This window comes from Saccopteryx leptura, chromosome 3, assembly GCF_036850995.1.
Source record: "Saccopteryx leptura isolate mSacLep1 chromosome 3, mSacLep1_pri_phased_curated, whole genome shotgun sequence".
Lineage (NCBI taxonomy): Eukaryota > Metazoa > Chordata > Mammalia > Chiroptera > Emballonuridae > Saccopteryx > Saccopteryx leptura.
The window spans coordinates 223,691,772-223,711,182 of record NC_089505.1 but is presented as its reverse complement, the minus strand read 5'-3'; the positions used below and the strand labels follow the sequence as shown (position 1 = coordinate 223,711,182).

Here is a 19,411-nt window from a genome sequence, read left to right as displayed (position 1 = left end):
AGGATCTGGAACACATCATTTCCCCAATCCCTAGGATCCCAGGGATGAGGGATGAACTGGAAAGGTTGTACAACAGCCCACTCCCTGTACTGTAGTGCATCTTAGATTGCAACAAAGAGGTCTCCCAGTGGTCCTTGAGCCACCAGACTCAGTTCTAGGAACCATGTAGAACAAGTGCATGTCTGACCATCGGTTCTGTAGTGCACCCAGGCCTCCTGCTGGTGGCCTCCTGTCTCTGCAGGTCCTTGTAGTACAGAGAACACAGCCAAGCACAGTGAGCCATGTGGCTGGAGGTCTTTACTGGGACAGAATTTCATTACTGCTCCTTAATTTCTCTAAGCTGGTTTTAAATTACATTTCATGAGTCATGAAGCAATCAGGAGCCGTCCCGTCTAAGTTCCCGAAAGGCAACTACATTTCATCTTCTGCTGGTGCTGCCATTCAGCAAGGCTCCCTGAGGCCCCGTGTTCAGGGACTACAATCAACATCTGGGCACCCAGGAAACATGCTGGAGTTGCTCATGAGACCCTGGCCTGGCCACAGAACATGTGGGCCCAGTGCAAAATGAACACACATGGCCCTTGTTCAGAAGCTATTAGGAATTACAACATGGAGACCGCAGAGCCTTAGAACACAGGGGGCCTTCTGAGCAAAGGGCCCTGAGCACCTACTTGCACAGTCCGTGGGGCTGGCCCAGCAGCCATCTGCCATGAACCTAGGAGGAAGAGTGCTGGGACCTTCTGGGTCTCACCTCAAAGTCTCCCGGTGGCAGGACAGAAGTCCTGGTTCCCTAGAAAGCCTTCTTGGAAAGGGGCTCTTGGGTTGGCCCTCGGGGGGCCCGCCCCCTTAGCAGGCTTGATGGCCCCTCTAACCAGCTGGTTTCACTCCACCTCCTAAGTCAGGCTCCTTCTTGTAGGTTGTGTCTATTCCTGCTAAAATCAGTTTTTTCTTACCTGGGTCACATGTCTACTTTTTATACTGCAGGTCACAGTTTCTCAATAGGCAAATACCCACCTGAGCCTGACTCCCCCAGTGCCCATGCACCTTGCCAGCCAGCAAGCCTGGCCCACATCTAGTGTGGGCATCTGCCTTGCCATTAGCTGGACATGAGCTAGATCCACTTGTTCTGAGCAACTCCTTAGCTCTGCACTGACACCTCCTCTTTCCAGCTCTGCGGCCCCTCCACTCTTTCCGCTGCCCACCTGACCCCTCCTGTTTCTACCTCCTGTTCTCTAAAAGCTCTGAGCTCCCGCCAGCCCTCAGCCTTGAAGTCACAGGGCATCTGAAAGGCTGAGCTGTGGGTCAGTATGCTCACTCCACATTCCAACCAAAATTCCCTATTCCACCCCTTCCAACTTCTCCAACATGAAACTCACAAGCTGAATATATCATTTTACTAAGAAAAGGTGGACTGCTTAATAAATGATGCCAGGAAAAATTGTTGGCCATTTAGAGACAAAATAACCTCCCCACACTTCAAATCATAAACAAAAATAAATCCCTATGAAATTGGTATTCAAAATCTAAAAAATAAAATTATAAAAGACTAGGAGGAAAGATACGTGAGAATATTTTTGTAATTGGGAGGGTACACTCTATGCAAGCCAAAAACCTGGGTGTCAGGAAAATAATAACAGACTGAACCACATAAAATGGAGTGTTCGCTGGCCCTCTTTCAGGCTGCCGAAGTGAAAGGAGCTACCCATGTCCATGCACCAACAGTGGGTGGTAGTGGGCATGCTCCAACTCCTGATCAAGAGGAGCAAGCTGAGGGCAGCACGAAGCCCAATGACCCAAGGCCTGCAATTCCTTATGCTACAACAGGTTGATTCACCGCTAGTCTGGGCATGGAGCCGGGGCCAATGGCAAAGGTATGGTAGTCGTCAAGAAGCAAACATCCAGCCAGTGAAAGTTGGCCTCCTCCTATATGCTGACCACCATCCAAGAACACACAGGCCACCCTGAGCAGCTTGGGCACGTGATCCTCAAGAACAAGTTCAGCCCGCATCTGCGCTTAGCCGCCCGGATCAGCACGTGGCCACTCACAGAGCGTGCGCCACCCTGAATAGCGAACATGATGGTGAAGAGGCAATGGCTACCTCACCAAGAGCTCCTGAGCCTCTCCACGACACCCCCACCTCGCAAACATTAAAGGTATTAGCCAACTTTCCTCAAACAAGAAAAAGTTATGTATCTCTGTAAAGCAAAATTTAGTAAAAATTAAGCAACAGACTGAAAGAAAATATTTGCCACATTTCTAGCAAACATTTAAAACCCAGAATATTAAAGAACTCTTACAGAACCACAACCAAAAAGGGTGGAGGGGGAAGGAAGGAAGGAAGAGTAAAGAATATGAGCAGGAAATTTATAAAAGACCACAAACCTCCTTTAAATCTACTCTTTGTGGAACCATCTGTTAGTTTATATATTTGTTTTTAAAATTAATATTTCTGAAAGCTGGGTTTAATCCTTTAGTTTTTACAATGCATAACTACAATTTCATCAGATTTATGCCATAACTCTCCAGCAAGGAGGGCAGATTTTAAATATACCCTAGAGGCAGAGCCCTTCCAAAGAGAGACAATTGTGACCACAAAGGTAGGTGACCACAGAGAAATGAGCAAAGGATTCCAAGGAACTGTACCTATTCTGAATTTTAAAGAGGAATTATGTTGTTACTTGTGCAATGATTAAACTAATGCAGAGGACAGAAACCTGAATGGAACTGCAGAGGCCCTAGCAGGAGGCACACAGGCATCACTTCCTTTCTAGTCCCGGGTCCCCCACCTGCTCTCGGTGCCCCACCTCCTGGGCTCCGCTAGCTCCCCTCCGTCCTGGGGCCTTCACCTAGCACCTCCACCCTAGCACACCTCCCACCTGGAACCCCGGTAGTTTTTTCAGATATTATCTTATAAGAACAAGACATTCACTTCCCACAGACATAATTTTTTTATATATGCAATTTTTGCCTTGTTTCAAACAATGCCCTGAATTTTACAATTGGGGAATTACTCAAACGCTTAAAAGCTGGCAGTTATAGCAGCAAACTGTGGCAACAAGGGTTCCTCAACAGTGGATGTGCCCCCTGCCCACCTCCCAGGGCCTCCTCTGTCAGGCCACTCCTGGGTACCGAGCACATGGGCCCCGGTTGCTGCTCGCTCTGTGCTGAGTCTGGGCTCCTCTTTTCCTGACTTTGAAGTCAGGTTTCACTCTCTTGACGAAGAGTCATTGCTGACAGCGACCCTTGTTACTAAAATAACTTTCCATGAAATACTCTGAAAGTGGCTTCCTGACTGTAAATGCCCTTGTGTTCTAAGAAATGCCCGTGTTTGTGTGTGGTTACATCTTGTGTAACCGACTCCACTGATTCTGCCGGGGTTTCAGGGTGAAATTGCTCGTTTTTGTCATTTCCCAAACCTGACCTTCTTTCACTATAATGTGGCAAATTCTCAGTTCTTTAAAGTCTTTTTCTTTAAATTCTCGTGAATTAACAGTTCCTGTTTTTTTCTGAAGTGCTAGTTGACCTCGTGTGTGCATTGAGCTTGAAGTCACCCTTGTTCAATAACTAGGAAACAGAAAAGTCCCTGCAGAAAATGTGACCTCCGGCCACATGGCAGAGCCTCTACCCGGCCTTGTAAGTGTGCCGGGGAGTGAGCCTCAAAGAGAGGGAGAGGGGCAGGAACAGGACACTGCGGTGAAAGTCCCGAACCATCATGAGGTTCTCAGTGTGAGGTTAGATTGCTCTGCTCACGGGGAAGGGGGTGGGGGGTGGCCCAGCACCGCCCAGGGGTGAGCCCCAAACGTCCTGCACTGGGATCCACGCAGAGCAGGATCCCATCACAGACAAAGCTGAAGAAGGTTTTTTACCTTTTCTTTCTTTTTTTCACCCCAAAGCAAATACAAAGACCAAATTTTGTTTTCGAGCCTCTGTCTCTGTAGTTCAGGGAAAGTTTAAAGTGAGAGCATTTTATTCACTGGAATAAAAATTGATCTTCTGCATTCAGGTTGGCCACTCATCCATGCTCAGCAGATGTCTCGTGAGTGGACAGTCTACACTGAGCTGGGGGCCTGGCATGGAGACCTGTGTAGGGCTGGAGGTACTCCTGCGGCGTCGGAATGGGGCTCACTGTATCTGCCTCCTAGGCTCACTGTAATCCAGTGCCACACGTGGGGCTCAAAGCACAGAAATGTTGTGAAAGCGAGAAGTCTGACATTAAGCTGTCTCAGGGCCACACTCCCACTGGAGAATCTGTCCCAGGCCTCTAATCTGGCTTCTGGTGGCTCCTTGTCTGGGACAACATCACTTGTCCTCACATGGTGTTCTCCTGTGTGTGACTGTGTCCAAATGTCCCCTTTTTGAAAGGACCCCAGTTGTACTGGAATAAAAGTCGCCCCACTCCAGTATGAATTACATCTACAATGACCCTACTTCCAAATAAGTTCTCATTCTGGTTATTGTCAGGGGTAGAACTTCAACATATACATTTCGGGGAGACACAGGTCACCCCATAACACACAGAGGCCTAAATGATGACTCACAAAGTCTCGACTCCCACTCACTTTCTTTGTCATTTCCTCTGCCTGTCTGTCCTGCAAATTCATTCCCCTGAAATAAGTTGCCCTCTTAATAAACACGGCCGTCTGCTTCCTTCCCCATCCGTGTCATGCCTGTGCTAGAAAGAGTCCAGTTAAAGGTTGTTACAAGTGTGGAGTTCCATACAGCTCAAAACCCTGCTTCTGATTTAAACACTTCTCATCAGGAAGGCCTCTTGGAGAGGCTCCCGGCCACCTGGCCCGCGGAAAGGAGCCATGGGAGTTGTGTCTCAGTGGAGACATCTGCCACCTTAGACCTCTAGGCAGCCTCTGTCCTCTCAGTCCCTGGGTGCTCAGAGATAAAAATCCAGGCAGCCCCACAGGCCCAGGCTGTGAGAACAGCTGTCCACCGAGTTGCTTCGGCACGGAGCTGCCTGACCTAGAACTCTGGCTCCCCCACTGGAGGCTGAGTGATTTTAGGCCTTGTCATTTAGGGTTGTTGGGGGAGCTACAATGTGTGAAGCCCTTAGGATGGTGCCTGGCCCAGAGAAGGTGACTGTGATGTCTCTTGTCACAGTATGAGCACCAACAGCACCTGTGAGGTTTGTTTAATTTAGAAGAATTCTGGAATTAGTTCTGTGAACACCCAATCTTCATTTCTTCATCCCTCTGTTTGTAAATACAACTTGGTATTATATTGACTCTGGGGGGTCTGAGACCCTCACGAAACACACAGTCCAAGTCACCACTTGGCTTTTGAGCCCTCAGCCACTTTCCAGATTGTCACCTGAGAATGAAGTCCAGCCACAGGGATCACATCTCAGAATTGCCTGACCTTGTTGATGGCAACTCAGCCCTGGCCCCCTGGGGCTTCACTGGGGCAGAGAGCCCTCCTTGCCCCCAAGTTCCCATCCTCCTGCCCCCTGGACTACTGGGTGAGAACAGACCCCCTTCTCTGTGTCCAAATGTCCCCTTTTTGAAAGGACATTTGGGAAAGGGGAGCCCCACTTGAACCCCGTGGACCCTCAGAAGGAATATAACTACTAAAAACAGCACCTAGCAGCCATTTCCTACACAGGGGCTTCTAGTAAAAACTGTAATTTAGGGAGAAGCCGGCACTGAACTGCCTGCCTGCACTGTGTTCTGCAATCTGAGCCAGCCCTTATTAAGAAATTATAAATATATAGACATAGATACAGATAGCAGGACAGCAAATCCCAGAGGTAAGGGGAGAGGGATTTAGGGGACAGGGACAAAGTTGTAATGAGGAACATGGGGGTGGGGGTGAAGATGTTATATTGAGTGGGACACTTGGGTCCATGTTAACACAATAAATGAAAATTGATAAAAATTTAAAAATAAATTTAAAAAAAAAAAGAAGTTCCAGGAGTTCTTTTTCAACCAATAGGACTGAGGCTTTCTCCATCCATTTGGAATTGTGCAGCTATAGCTCCATCAGCTTCTTTACTGACCAATTATAACAGCTTATTTCTGACCAATCAGGACAGTGCCTTTTAAATCGATCAAACTGAATATTTGGAGTCCTCATTTGCATGAGAATGGGTCGTTCAGGGACTAGAAACAGAGACTTCCCTCTATGTAAGTCCCTTCCTCTCTGGCTGGAAGAGAGATGGTGGGTGTAAGTGTATGCTTTTCACTGAACACCTTTACATATAGTTTCAATTTTGAACTTTATTAAAGAAAAATTAGTGAAAGCTGGAAACTCTTTTTCCTATTCACATTTGCAGATTAAAAGACACATTCTGGCCCTGGCCAGTTGGCTCAGCAGTAGAGTATCGGCCTGGCATGTGGAAGTCCTGGGTTTGATTCCTGGCCAGGGCACACAGGAGAAGCGCCCATCTGCTTCTCCACCCCCCCTCCTTCCTCTCTGTCTCTCTCTTCCTCTCCCTCAGCCAAGGCTCCATTGGAGCAAAGTTGGCCCAGGTGCTGAGGATGGCTGCATGGCCTCCGCCTCAGGTGTTGAATGGCTCCAGCTGCAATGGAGCAATGCCCCAGGTGGGCAAAGCATTGCCCCCTGGTGGGCATGCCGGGTGGATCCCGGTCCAGCACATGCAGGAGTCTGTCTCTGTCTCCCCACTTCTCACTCTGGAAAAATACAAAAAGAGAGAGAGAGAGAGAGAGACATTCTGTGTGTTCATCTCAAAAGCGTTGACTGAGGTCAGCACCACTTGAGCATCCCTCCCAGGTGATCACCTTGAGGTGCCACGGCAGGGTGTTCCCACCACTGACTGCACAGCTCCTGGAGAGGTGCCCTGAGGCTAAGGAATAGCTGCCTCACAGTGCCTGCAAAAAAGGTTGTCTTCCCTTGGAAACAGTAGACTTAATGATCCTAAAGGCTATAATCTGTGTGTGGTCTTGAAAAATACAACCCAGCAACACCAGAAGTAGGGCCTCTTGTAGATCAAGGTGCTTAGGATAAGCATGAGAATTCTAGCTCTGCCTTGAGCTGTGCACCCTCCAATTCTTCAGAGCCTCAGTCTGCTCATCTGCAACCCAGGTTGACCACACTAGTCCTCGTAGGGAGAAGATGGGGTTAAACACACTAACAGATGCGAAGCAGCCCGCACATGCCTGTCCATTAGAGGGCCCCATAAATATTAAATTCATCCCAATGACTGCCAGAAGCCCTTTTCAAATGAAATAGATTCACTACCTGCATTTTAGGTAACATGGTTAGTCTTCCCTATGACCTGCAGCAGATATAAATTAAAGCATCCCATGAGAACCAAGGGACCCCTCTTTCTCATCAGCAGAGCAGGGAGTAACTGCAATAGTCTTTTTAATCGGTTTGCTCAGGTAATTTTGGAACACTATTTTCTTAAATATGAACAATTTTCATTTTAGTAAGAAGTCCATGACTATCTGTTTTCACAGAAAATGCTAAAAATTAGAGTTGGAAGATTCTAATAATTTTGGTAACCAGAGTGCAGGTGAAGGTAGGGACAAACTGAGAGAGGGCTGCACAACTTTAAAGGCAATGTAAGGATTCAGGGAGGCAGTCCTTGGTCCCTCTCAAGTGACTGATCCTGTTCTGTGCAAGTGTCCCCTGTGATGGACTCAGCCAGTGAGTATAGAGAAGGTGACACTCACTCTGGAGGGAAGACAATGACTGAAAGCCTCCTGGTTTGCAGTCACCTCTTGAGCGGCTGGGTGGCAGTCAGCACTCATTCTGTGTCTCAGCTCTCTCCTCTGTAGAGTAGGCACTTCTGGGGACTTCAAAGGGATGGCTGCACAAAGACAGCCACCGTCTGACGGGCCCAGCCCAGTGGCGCCAGTTTGAAAGGCATATCTGAACTGAATGAAACGCACTCAACCCACAACCTCAAGGATGTGACTGTGTATAAACAACTAAAACAGCAATTGCGGACAACAGAGCATTCGAATGCTAGACATTTAAGATAACTTGCTGCTCATACCTAATTACCAGCTGTCCAAGGCTTATGAGGGAAAGAGACAGGATGGCTACCCATGAAGTCTGGCCAAGTCTGAATCAGTATCTGATTCAGTATTTACTCCATTTGTCTAGACTAGAGGATCCTAGCATTCATTTGATTGTATATGTTTTACTGTCTTTTCATCCGCATCAGTGAAGCCTGCACACAAGGTACTCTGTTCCTTTACAGTGAGCTGTCCCAACAGGTTAGCTGCTGGCAATGTTGGAGACAATTGCTATGGAGGGCCACAGGTCTCTACCCTCAGTCCACACTGATCCACAGGTCTTCTGGTAAAGATGTAAAAGGGATACCTCTCTGACTTGCAGGTGCCATGATGCTTCACATGTTGTGTTAGAGAATATATGGGCCTAATCTAGATGAAACTAAAAATAATGTAATGTTCTACTTAGGTTAAAAAAAAAAAGTCAGCTCCTCAAATGCAAAATGAGGGAGATGTGTTCTCACACAAAGAGGCAGGGATATCAGCCCAACTGTTAGTACAGTGTGGGTCCACTGCCGGGTGTGTTGGCCAGAACCTCCACCTGTACAATGTTCAGTACAAGGGAGGCCACTGCTCACATGAAGAGGGACATCAGAAATCTGCGGCTTGTTCCGCAGAGGGCAGCGCATGGTGAGGGGCGCTGCTCACCTCACTGCACGCTGCATCTCTGGGGAAATGTGGGAAGAAGGAGGAGCTTGACCACAGAGGTCACACCCACGGTTGGAAGGGCTCCAGATGAAGCCCGGGTTTGTGTTGTAATTCAGCAGTTTGAGGACAGAATAATTGCTCAAAGAATATTACCGAATGTGTTGAATTATGACCATGACTATTGTTATGGCTGTGATTAAGTGGCTTTGGGGGGCAGGGCTAGATCCAAAATGTGTAAAAGTCAGGACACAGGCTGGATTCTTTAAGGAACATCTTCTCAGTAGGGGTTTTACTGTACTGTTTCTGGAAGGAGAGAAGGGGTTAAACATAGATTAAATAGCCCCTTGGGAGCTCATGTAGGGAAACTATCATGGAAAACAGTGCCTTTGTGCCTTTCAACCCAGAGTCTGGGTTGTGGGGCACCTGCCATTGAAGGTCATCTCACCCATGCTGTACAGAGGATCAGAGAGGCTTGGTGATTCTCTTGTGGACATACAGACAGCAAGGGGAGACAGGACTCTATGCCAGCTGTATTGTCCATCCAGGAAAAACAAAGGAAATGCTGTCATTGAGGTTGTGAACACACAATACAAGATACAGTTGATATATCATAGAGTTGTATACCTGAGACCTATATAATTTTATTAACCAATCTTACCCCAATAAATTTTTAATTTTTTAAATTGATTTGAGAGAGAGGAAGAGAGAGAGAAAAAGAGAAGCATCAATTTATTGTTCCACTTAGTTCCATTTAGTTGTATAAACATTTTTTAAAAAAGAATGAAAATAAAATATATATGCCTGTCAGATCTCCTCTCAAACATCTCCTCAGCTGAAGCTCGAGCCCACCCCAGACATGAGAAGCCCCTCCCCGTACCGTCCGCTTCCCTCTTCCAACACCCTCTTTACAGCCACATTTGTTTATCGGCTGCCTCCATAATTCTCCATACACACTGTTGAATAATGACTGAGTGAGTGAGGTGAGTGAGTGAATGAATGGATGGAAAATTGAACTTCTTTCCCCAGTTGTTCAGGGCTGTATAGCTAACTCTGCCCTGGGCCTGCAGGAAATGAGCCACTGAGACAGGACTGTGGAATTCCCAGGAGGCCACAACTGGAGCCAATGAGCCACGGTGGGGATGGAGGTCCAGGCCCAGAGAAAGTCTACTACAGTCAGTAGTTAAGTGGCAAGAAGGCCTCAGTTCCCTAATAACTACTAACTATTGAATACCCATGATGTACAAGACTTTTCTAAGAATTTTTTATGCAGTAACTCCACCCTTGAAATAACCCTCTGTGGTAATTACTCCTGTGTTCTTATTTCACTACAAGGAAACTGAGGCCAACCAGTGCTGAGCAAGTTACCATGCAGTGGGTAGCAGGCTGGCTTCGTCACACTGCCATGGCCGCCCCTCCAGCGGCCAGTCCACAGGACTGGAGCAGGCAGAGCTGCTCCTCGGGCTTGCCCGGGGCAAAGGCCTGCACCCACAGTTGAGAGGTGGCCCCTCCAGGAACCAGCCTCTGTGTCTATGACAAAGCCCTGCTGTGGTAGCTCTAGCCCTCCAGGTCTGACCTATGCATAAGGCACAGAGCGGACAATGCCTGGGGCCCATAATGCTCTTCAAATAAAATGTTTTAATTTATTTTAAAATTAGAAGAAACCCCCGCCTGACCAGGTGGTGGCGCAGTGGATAGAGCATTGGACTGGGACTCAGAGAACCCAAGTTCAAAACCCTGAGGTCACTGGCTTGAGCACGGGTTCATATGGCTAGAGCACAGGCTCACCAGCTTGAGCTCAGGGTCACTGGCTTGAGCGTGGCATCATAGACAGGACCCCATGGTCACTAGCTTGAGCCCAAAGGTCGCTGGCTTGAGCAAGGGGTCACTTGCTCTGCTGCAGCCCCCCGGTCAAGGCACATATGACAAAGCAATCAACGAACAACTAAGGAGACTAAGGAGCCACAACAAAGAATTGATGCTTCACAACTCTCTCCCTTCCTGTCTGTCTGTCCTTGTCTGTCCCTCTCTCTCTCTCTGTCTCTGTCACACACATAAAAAAAGAAGAAACCCTGAATATAATGCAAATGAATATATAATAATGAATCCTGTCTGGATGACATTCATTTTTATGCTAAGACAGTCACAGTATGTTTTTCATGACAAAGAGGCAATGAAAGCAAAATCACCGGGGCCCATGGAAGTCACTGCACAGCCCTAAGTCCTTGTCCATTACACGAGAGACAGGAAAAGCAGCTCCACACAGAAGGGACCCTGATACCCCAACACATCCTCTCCTCTGACCTGCAGGTTAAGTCTCAGCAGTGATTTTTTCTACCTCCCTCTAAATCATGCAGGTAAAACCACTCCAAAAATAGTCACATCTCCAGGCAAAGTACCCTGCCTCCCAAAGGCCTGTGACTTCTCTGCTATACTGACCATTGGCTTCCTTCTTCCAAGTTGTCTTATGGTTTCAATAAGCCTTCTGGAACTCCAGCCAATGCCTCTGCATTCCACACGGGGCGGGGGGTGGGAGGAGGATAAAAGGTCAAGCCTCTTAGATGTCAGACTCCTTTCAGAAGCTTTCCTAAAACTCCCAACTACCCACTAGCCACTTTAGCTGTAAAGGAGCTGGCAGACAGAGGAGTAAAGCAGGGCCCTGAGGTGGTACAGAGCAGGGAAGCACAGGAGGGCACTCAGTCCCAGGTGGAACAGCAGACAATCCATCCTGTCCTCATGCATCCTCATGGCCTAACTTAGCCACCAGGTACTGAGGTGGTAGAGCACAGAGGTTGTGCGGTTCCACCTGCTCCGGCCATTAACTGGGTTGAAATATATGAATAAACCCTGTTCCTTGAAGCTGAGCTCCATCTATGTCAGCCACTCCGTACTTTGCTGGACTGTCACCTTGCCTTTGCAGCCAGGCCTGGATAGTGTCCTGGCTACACCCAGGACTGGAAGGGTGTGGCCCTGACTCAAGCACGGATGTTCCAAAAGAGCCAGCTGCAAGCAGGGGTGAGTCCTGAGTCCAGACACAGCCAAGGTTCACAGTGTGTCCTCTGGGACAGAGGGCTCAGCTTGAGCTTGAGTCCACAATGTGGTCCCTCATGGCTGGAGGTGCTGAGGGGGTGAAGCAGCCCCACAGCCATGTGCTCATCTCCTGGGGCTCTGAAGACAGCTTGACAGTATTGGCTTCATGTTTATTTCACCAGAAAGACATAAACAGGAGAGAGTATGCCTGACAGGTCATCCTCACATCCCTGGAGCAAAGAACCAGACTGTTGGCTTCCAAGCCGAGCTCCTCCACCAAACAACAGTGTCTTCCTTAATACCTCTGTGCCTGGATGATAGGAATGACACTGATAATTGCCACACACAGAGGCAGATTTAATGGAGTGCGCCCTGAGCCCTGACTTCTCAAGGGCCCTGCAAAACCCCAACTTTACACTTTTTTCTAATGACACCAAGTTTGGTTTCATATATGCAATTTTAACATTAATAGTACATAATATTTTTTTATTTATTTAAAAATATGATTAACATGTATTTTTATTTTCCCTGTCTCTCTCTCTCTCTCTCTCTCTCTCTCTCTCTCTTTAAGGGGCCCAATATTTTTTTCTGTGCCCAGGGCCTCAACCGACCTTAATCTGCCTCTGGCCACACACTATTCTGTGAAGACTAAGCAAAGTCCTATTTGCAAAGCACACAGAATAGTGCCTGGTGCCAAGTAAGCACTAAATAAACAAAGCAGTGTTCATATAACCATTATTTTACTGAATAAAATAAGCCATGAATGAAAAGAAATTCTATTTAGATAAAACACAAAAATCAAACAATGATTCTGTCCCTTTGAATGCCTTCCTTCAAGTTGTTCAAAGCTCTTAAAGCCAGGGGTACAGTCTCTCTACCTGTCCTGATGTGTATGATGTGAGCAATGTGGTTATTTCAGAGTAGACCCTAGTCACAGAGGAACTAAGTGACTGGTCCCTGAGTCCATTAAAAGACTGAGAATCTAGCTGTCTTCAGGAGCACTCTGCCATGGAGACTGCTTGTTGCCCGCCCTATATCCATTTTCCTCTGCTTCCTGTGTTGTCAGGGGCAGCAGTTAAAAAATGACATTTCCCAGGCTCCTTTACAGATAATGTGTGAATGAAAAATGGAGGCTGAAAGGCTTAGCTGGGGATTCTAGGAAAGCCCCTTAAAGGAGCCAGGTATCCAAAATACTTAAGTGTTTGTCCCCCATCCAACTCCTTTCCTTCACTGCCTCCTGTATGGAATGCAGTGGTGATGGCTGCAGTTCTAGCAGCATTGTTGAAACCATAAGACAACTTTGAAGAAGGCAGCCAATGCTTAGAGGGCAAAGCAGGGAGATGAATGAACAAGCTGCTTGTTGACCTTCACCCTGGACAGCCTGCCTCTTATCTTTTTCTATCTGAAGGAAAGTTTGACCCTTGTTGGAGCCACTGCTATTTTGTAAAGCTTTTATTTATATCTAACTGAATTATGACTGCATCCCTCTCACACTCTGTAATTTGTCCACTGAAAACAGCTATAACAATACATTCCTGCCTTCATTAAAAATTGCAATATTTTAAGTATGTTAAATTTTGGAAAGGATGGGTTGGGGTGAGGGGAAGGCTAGAAGTCTGTAGCAAAAGCCCTCACCTGCAGGGTAACCAATTCTGAAAGCAAAAGACAAGCAGGAAAATCACAATGGATGAGATATGCCATAGCCAGTAATTTTTCCAATTATATAAGATGCAATAAAACCCACTGAAAAAAGAAAAATCAGAGGACTCCTCTGAGACCAGCCAAGCATGCTGCCAGCTCTTTTGTCCTGGGCACCCAACTTCCTTCTGATCTGTGCTGATTTCCCCTTTCCTGAGCTCTGTGGTCTAACCAGAATTCTCCTGCATCTCATGAAGAACTCAATCCTCCCTGCAGCCCTGGACTCAGCATGCCACTGCCCATCCTTGGCACTGTGGCACAGGGGGGAAATTCTCCATTATGTCACACTGAGCGACTCATTAAAGCCAAGGCTTGGAACTCTACACCTAAAGTCTCCGAAAGGAGATGTATAAAGCACCAGCTGCCTTCCTTTGTCAAGTCAATACCAGGGAAGGCAGACCGAGCAGAATGAGTGAGGTAGCTCGGCTCCAAGGCATTGCATGATCATGAATTATCTTCAGAATTGACAAGGGAAGGTCATGTTATGCACTCCGTGGTTTTAGTTTTAACTGTGTTTTACTTAATATTTTCGGTATTAGTCAGCTCCGTGGACTGCGATATTTTCAAATAGCCAGAGGTTGACTTTGCAGGCTTTAGACAGGAAGCATGAGTCCAGAATCCACTGCTTCCACCTTGGGGGCAAGCCTGAGGCTGGTGGTCCTGGGTTTTTTGGCCTGTGGACTCAGGTTGCTGGATCACACTCAGAACTTTCCTGTTCCCCTGCTTGTCCCGACTTTCCTCTCCTGCTGATGCTGCTCTGCCAGGTACACTGCCTGAGAATCCTGGACCTTGAGTGATTAAGTAACCGTCCATCCTTCCTTTCTTCCAGGGTGTGTGTGTGTGTGTGTGTGTGTGTGTGTGTGTGTGTGTGTGTGTTGGGAGGTAAAGGTAGTCACAGAGAGTTACTATCATGCAGTTGGGCTGAATAAGATGAGAACTGTTTTTAGTGTAAAGATGTTGTTGAAAACACTGATGATGGTGACATGATGATGATGATGATGATGATGATGATCGTGACAATGGTGATGATAGTGAGGGTGACAGAGATGGTTATTGTCATGATGATGTGATAGTAATGACTACCCTGACATCTAGAACCCCAGGTTTTCCTGAAGAGAGCCAAGAAGCATTTCACATTTATCAATAACTCTCTTGCAAAGGCAAAACACACCATGGAATTGATGACATGGGAGGGCTCTCATGTCAGGGACATGAGAGCTAATACCTATGGATGCTGGTGGGGCAGAACCCAGGTAGAGGTACAAAGGTGTCTGTTACATTTTCCAGTCAGTGAACGTATTCTCCATAGTTATTGAGCCTCTTGTAATTCATGTGCTAAGCAATCATCAGCTGATCTTTACAAGAACCCACAAGGCAGGTCCTATTTCCATTCACATTTCACCATGAAGAAGGTGGGACACCAAGAACTGTAGCTTGCTCAACACAGGTTGAGCTCACCACATGGCAGCCAGTAGTGGAGACACCTCTCAGGTACCTAGGAAACCTGCCCACAGGAAGTCAGGAGAGACCAGGTCAGGTGTTGACAAAGGTAGAGCGAAGGTAGAGCCAACAAGCCATGATAAGCCTTTCCCTGGCTGAGGGCACCTGACAACAGGGCTCTAAGAAACTTCCAAATGCCATCAAACTGCCAGCATTCTCTTTCTGCTAAGATGTTCTACTAAGTGTGGGCTCAGTCCCTCTCGCAGAATGCTCCCCTCCCCTTCCCTCACTGCCCCATCCACACTCAGAGGCAGCTCTTCTTGGTAGTTGGAAAATGACAAAGCAGATTATATTAATAAATTCTCTATTTTCAGACACGATCATGGCCTTATCTCTGGCCTTTTAAAATAACTCTCCTAAAAAGGAACCCTCATACACTGTTGGTGGGAATGTAAAGTAGTACAACCATTATGGAAGAAAGTATGGTGGTTCCTCAAAAAACTGAAAATAGAACTACCTTATGACCCAGCAATCCCTCTACTGGGTATATACCCCAAAATCTCAGAAACATTGATACATAAAGACACACGCAGCCCCATGTTTATTGTAGCATTGTTCACAGTGGCCAGGACATGGAAACAACCAAAAATCCCGTCAATAGATGACTGGATAAAGAAGATGTGGCACATATACACTATGGAATACTACTCAGCCATAAGAAATGATGACATCGGAACATTTACAGCAAAATGGTGGGATCTTGATAACATGATACAAAGCGAAATAAGTAAATCAGAAAAAACCAGGAACTGCATTATTCCATACGTAGGTGGGACATAAAGGTGAGACTAAGAGACATTGATAAGAGTGTGGTGGTTACGGGGGGGAGGGGGGAATGGGAGAGGGAAAGGGGGAGGGGGAGGGGCACAAAGAAGACAAGATAGAAGGTGACAGAGGACAATCTGACTTTGGGTGATGGGTATGCAACATAATTGAACGACAAGATAACCTGGACTTGTTATCTTTGAATATATGTATCCTGATTTATTGATGTCACCCCATTAAAAAAATAAAATTATTATAAAAAAAATAAAATAAAATAAAATAACTCTCCTGATTACAAAGTGATAATATCAGTTCACTGCTGGCTTCTTTCTCATGATTAAAAGGTGAGTCAACTGCCAACCTCCATTCAACTGCCCAAATTCTATATAAAAGAAGACACTCAATGGCTAGAAATCAGCCACCTAAAGTCACTGCCCAGCTGTGCTTATCTGGGAGAATTTAAAGACATAGGACCTGGGGATCAACACACACCCAACCTCAGGTGATCTCTAAAATGAGGACAGAAGAAAGTGCTTGTGTGGGAAGTGCGGAGGCTCCACCTCAGGTAGGCAGCTGCCCTCCACAGGCCCTTTTCTCCACTAAGATGGCCATTCCCTGGACACTTCTGAGGACGACAGCCAAGAGAGAGAGGCCAGCTGATTGCCCACCTTGGAAACCCTTGGGGTCTGCTTTGCTGAGGCCCCAGGTTGACAATAGCATGGCCGTGACTCTGCTGTGGAACAGTCCCTGGCTTCATTGGGATGGCAAGATCCTGCTTGAAAAGTCACGGCACCAATGCATGGGCCAAAAGTCTAAGGCCTTCAGGGGACAGGTCTGAGCAGAAGCTAATAGAGCTAAGGTTGCTGAGGCTCTTCTATGTCCAGACTCTGGGAAGCACTTGGCAGATGCCAACTCTCTGAGCCTCCCTGCCACCCTCTAAGGCAGGCATGTCCACAGTCTGGAAGCCTGAGCGTTTCAGAGGCCAAGCAATGGGATTTGGGACTTGACCCACTGTCAAACAAGCACAAAAAAACAATCCTGGGCAGGTCCAACCAGACTCGGTGGGGGAATGCATGCAAACAGGACTGCACTTGGCCCTTAAGCTGCCTGCCTGCAACCCCAATTATTTTACCTTATCTTCTCTTATTTTTAATTTTCTATACACTCCTCCAACTTACAGATAGGAAGAGTAGGGTTTGAGGAAGGTAATCCTGCTCTCTGATTTCAAGTGGACAGTCTTCCCACCCTACACACCCATGCACAGTGCCTGCGTGAAGCTCAAGCTGTGAGCGCCTCCCCCACATGGTCCCTCAGTGGGTGTGACATCTCAGGACACCAGAGGCAGCTTCAGCCCTGACCCACCCTACCCCATCATGAACTCTGCATTTTTTATTTAATAAAGTGTATACTCAACCTAAAAATTGCCACCATCAACTAAAGGAGCTGGTCCTGGCCCCGGGACCCTGCTGCGAAGGGGCCTCTCTGTGGCACACAGCAGAGCTGGGACCAAAGCTGGAGGCACCCAGACAGGGGAGGCAGCCAAAGTTGATTTTAACCAAAGAACCAGAGAGCCAAATTCTCCTAAAAGGGGCAGCCAGCCAGTGTGTTGTGCTGGGGGATGATCGAACCTTTGCTTAGCTGCTTCAATTTTAGAAATTGGGTGCTGACTCATTATTAACCCAGGAAGCCCACACACTCAAATGACTGCACTGAAAAACCTTCTCTGTCATACTCTGCTTACTGATGTGCAGCTTTTTAAGCAAATTCAAAAAGTGTGTATCATAAGGTCTTTATGACATTTTAACTGTTTCATTTACGGTAACTAGAACGATTATATATATATATATATATATATATATATATATATATATATATATATATATATGTATTTCTTGTATTTTACTTGACAGTAAAGCTAAGCCTGATCAGAATAGTAACAATCTGAGAAACATACATCAGGGTCATCTCGGGCCTCCACAGCCCAGCTGCCTTGTCCTCAGCCCAGCAATTTTTCTTTCTGATTCTACAACAGTTCGTGATGTTCAGGGTTAAGGGAAAAGAAAAGCCATACAAAAAATCCCCAGAAATCATTCATATACCTTTAGAGAGGGAAGTCAACATTTTGCCTCTCCGTTGTATTTCTTGAACTCAAGCTGGGCAGCTCAGACCATGAGGCCAGAAATTGCTCAGAAGCTGTTTCCTCCAGCTCCGAGAGGCGGAAGCAGCCCAACCTCAGCACCGGGTGCTAGCACAGATCCCCACCTCCATCTCTGAGCTTCACTGTGGCCCCAGACAGGAGTCTCCAACAGCCGCTTTTTCAGACAAGCATCCCTGTCTCTTCCAAGACGACATACTATACGACAAGTATCTACAGTCTCACAATTATCAACTCAGAAACTTCCCCAATCAGGCTAAAATATAGTAGCTATGTGGGTGGGGACAGAGGCAGCCACGTCTCTAAAACGATGGCTCCTCCAAGTCTGAATGAAAGAGTGTCCACTTCAAATGCAACAGCTTTGATACAGTGGAGATTTTGAGGTAAATAGAAGAAATGATCATAAAAATGACAGAAACATACTCACCAGGGAAAAGCTGATGGCTCCACCTTCCCAGAAACAGTGCAGCAATGCAGCAACAATCTGGAAACAGACACAGGCTCAGGCACAGCCTGCCTGGAATATTTGTTTAAAAGTTAAACAGCAACAACCTTACAGTCACTTATTTCCCTCCATTCCCAATGATGTCCGTACGATTGAGACAAAAAAAAAAAAAAAAAAAAGTAAAGAAAGAAAGAGGCACACACCTCAGTCTTCATTCTCATTGGAACGAGATGACTCATGCTGACTCACAGCCACCACTTCCTCTCCCAACATTCTCTTCATTCTTGTGAGCTGGCTGGTTGGTTCCCAGGGTCTATGCAGCCCTTCCTGGAAGGACAGCCTTCCTGGCCTTGGCAGAGAGACACACGACCTCCCATGTCGCCCCAGGGGAAGGGATTTATTTGGGACAGTTGAGAACGACTGAAAAATAACATTTGAATTTCAAACACACACTGAAATTTTATAATGTATCACAAAGCTTGTGCTTGAAACTCTTGTTCTTCTCAAAGCATTTCAGGGAAGGGAGTTGAATAGGATAATGTCTTACTCTCTTAGGAAGTTGGATTTACCGTTTTCTTCTGCATATCCTCTTCTGATTCAATAAATCATAGAATTGAAAAATCATGATCTGTTCAAAGCTGCTTCAGCTGATGGTCATTGGTGCCAATTCAATGCCAATAAGAATTCTCCATTTGGGGCGTATGGAAGAAAGAAATTTATTCAGCACAAACATTTCAATTGTGGAACAGCTCAACAGCATTACAGCTCAATTATAAAGCAGCAGAGCTGTGAGGTGACCCTAGTGGGAGACGGCCCACAGTCCAGGCTGCCCTCCTACACTTTGGTCCACTACAGGGAAATATAGTCTTTAATATTTGGTGAAATATAGTCTTTAATTTTGGAAAGGAAAAGTGTGGTACCTGCGCCAGAGGATAGTGGACTTATATAGAGAGAAATCTGCACCCTCAGTCTCTGACTGGTCTGTCCTCATGCAAATAAGGATTCCAAAGCCTTGAAGTTTGATTGGTCCAAAAAGCACTGTCTTGATTGGTCAAAATAAAGCAGCTCTAATTGGTCTGTGAAGCTGCTGATGGGAATGTGGCTGCACAGATCCAATTGGATTAGGAAAGTCTCAGTCTTTTTGGTTGAAATAGGATTCCAAGAACTCCTTTACAAAGGTTGGC

At 46.6% G+C, this 19,411-nt stretch overlaps 1 long non-coding RNA gene across 1 annotated transcript in view; it reads right to left on the bottom strand.

The window, feature by feature from the left end:
- The window catches only part of LOC136397831 (uncharacterized), a 66,624-nt gene extending 48,257 nt beyond the window's left edge, over nucleotides 1-18,367 (bottom strand). Inside the window, exon 1 of the long non-coding RNA XR_010749926.1 lies at nucleotides 18,210-18,367. This is a non-coding gene — a long non-coding RNA (uncharacterized lncRNA). The remainder of the gene's footprint in view (nucleotides 1-18,209) is intronic.
- Between the last annotated feature and the right edge of the window lie 1,044 nt (nucleotides 18,368-19,411).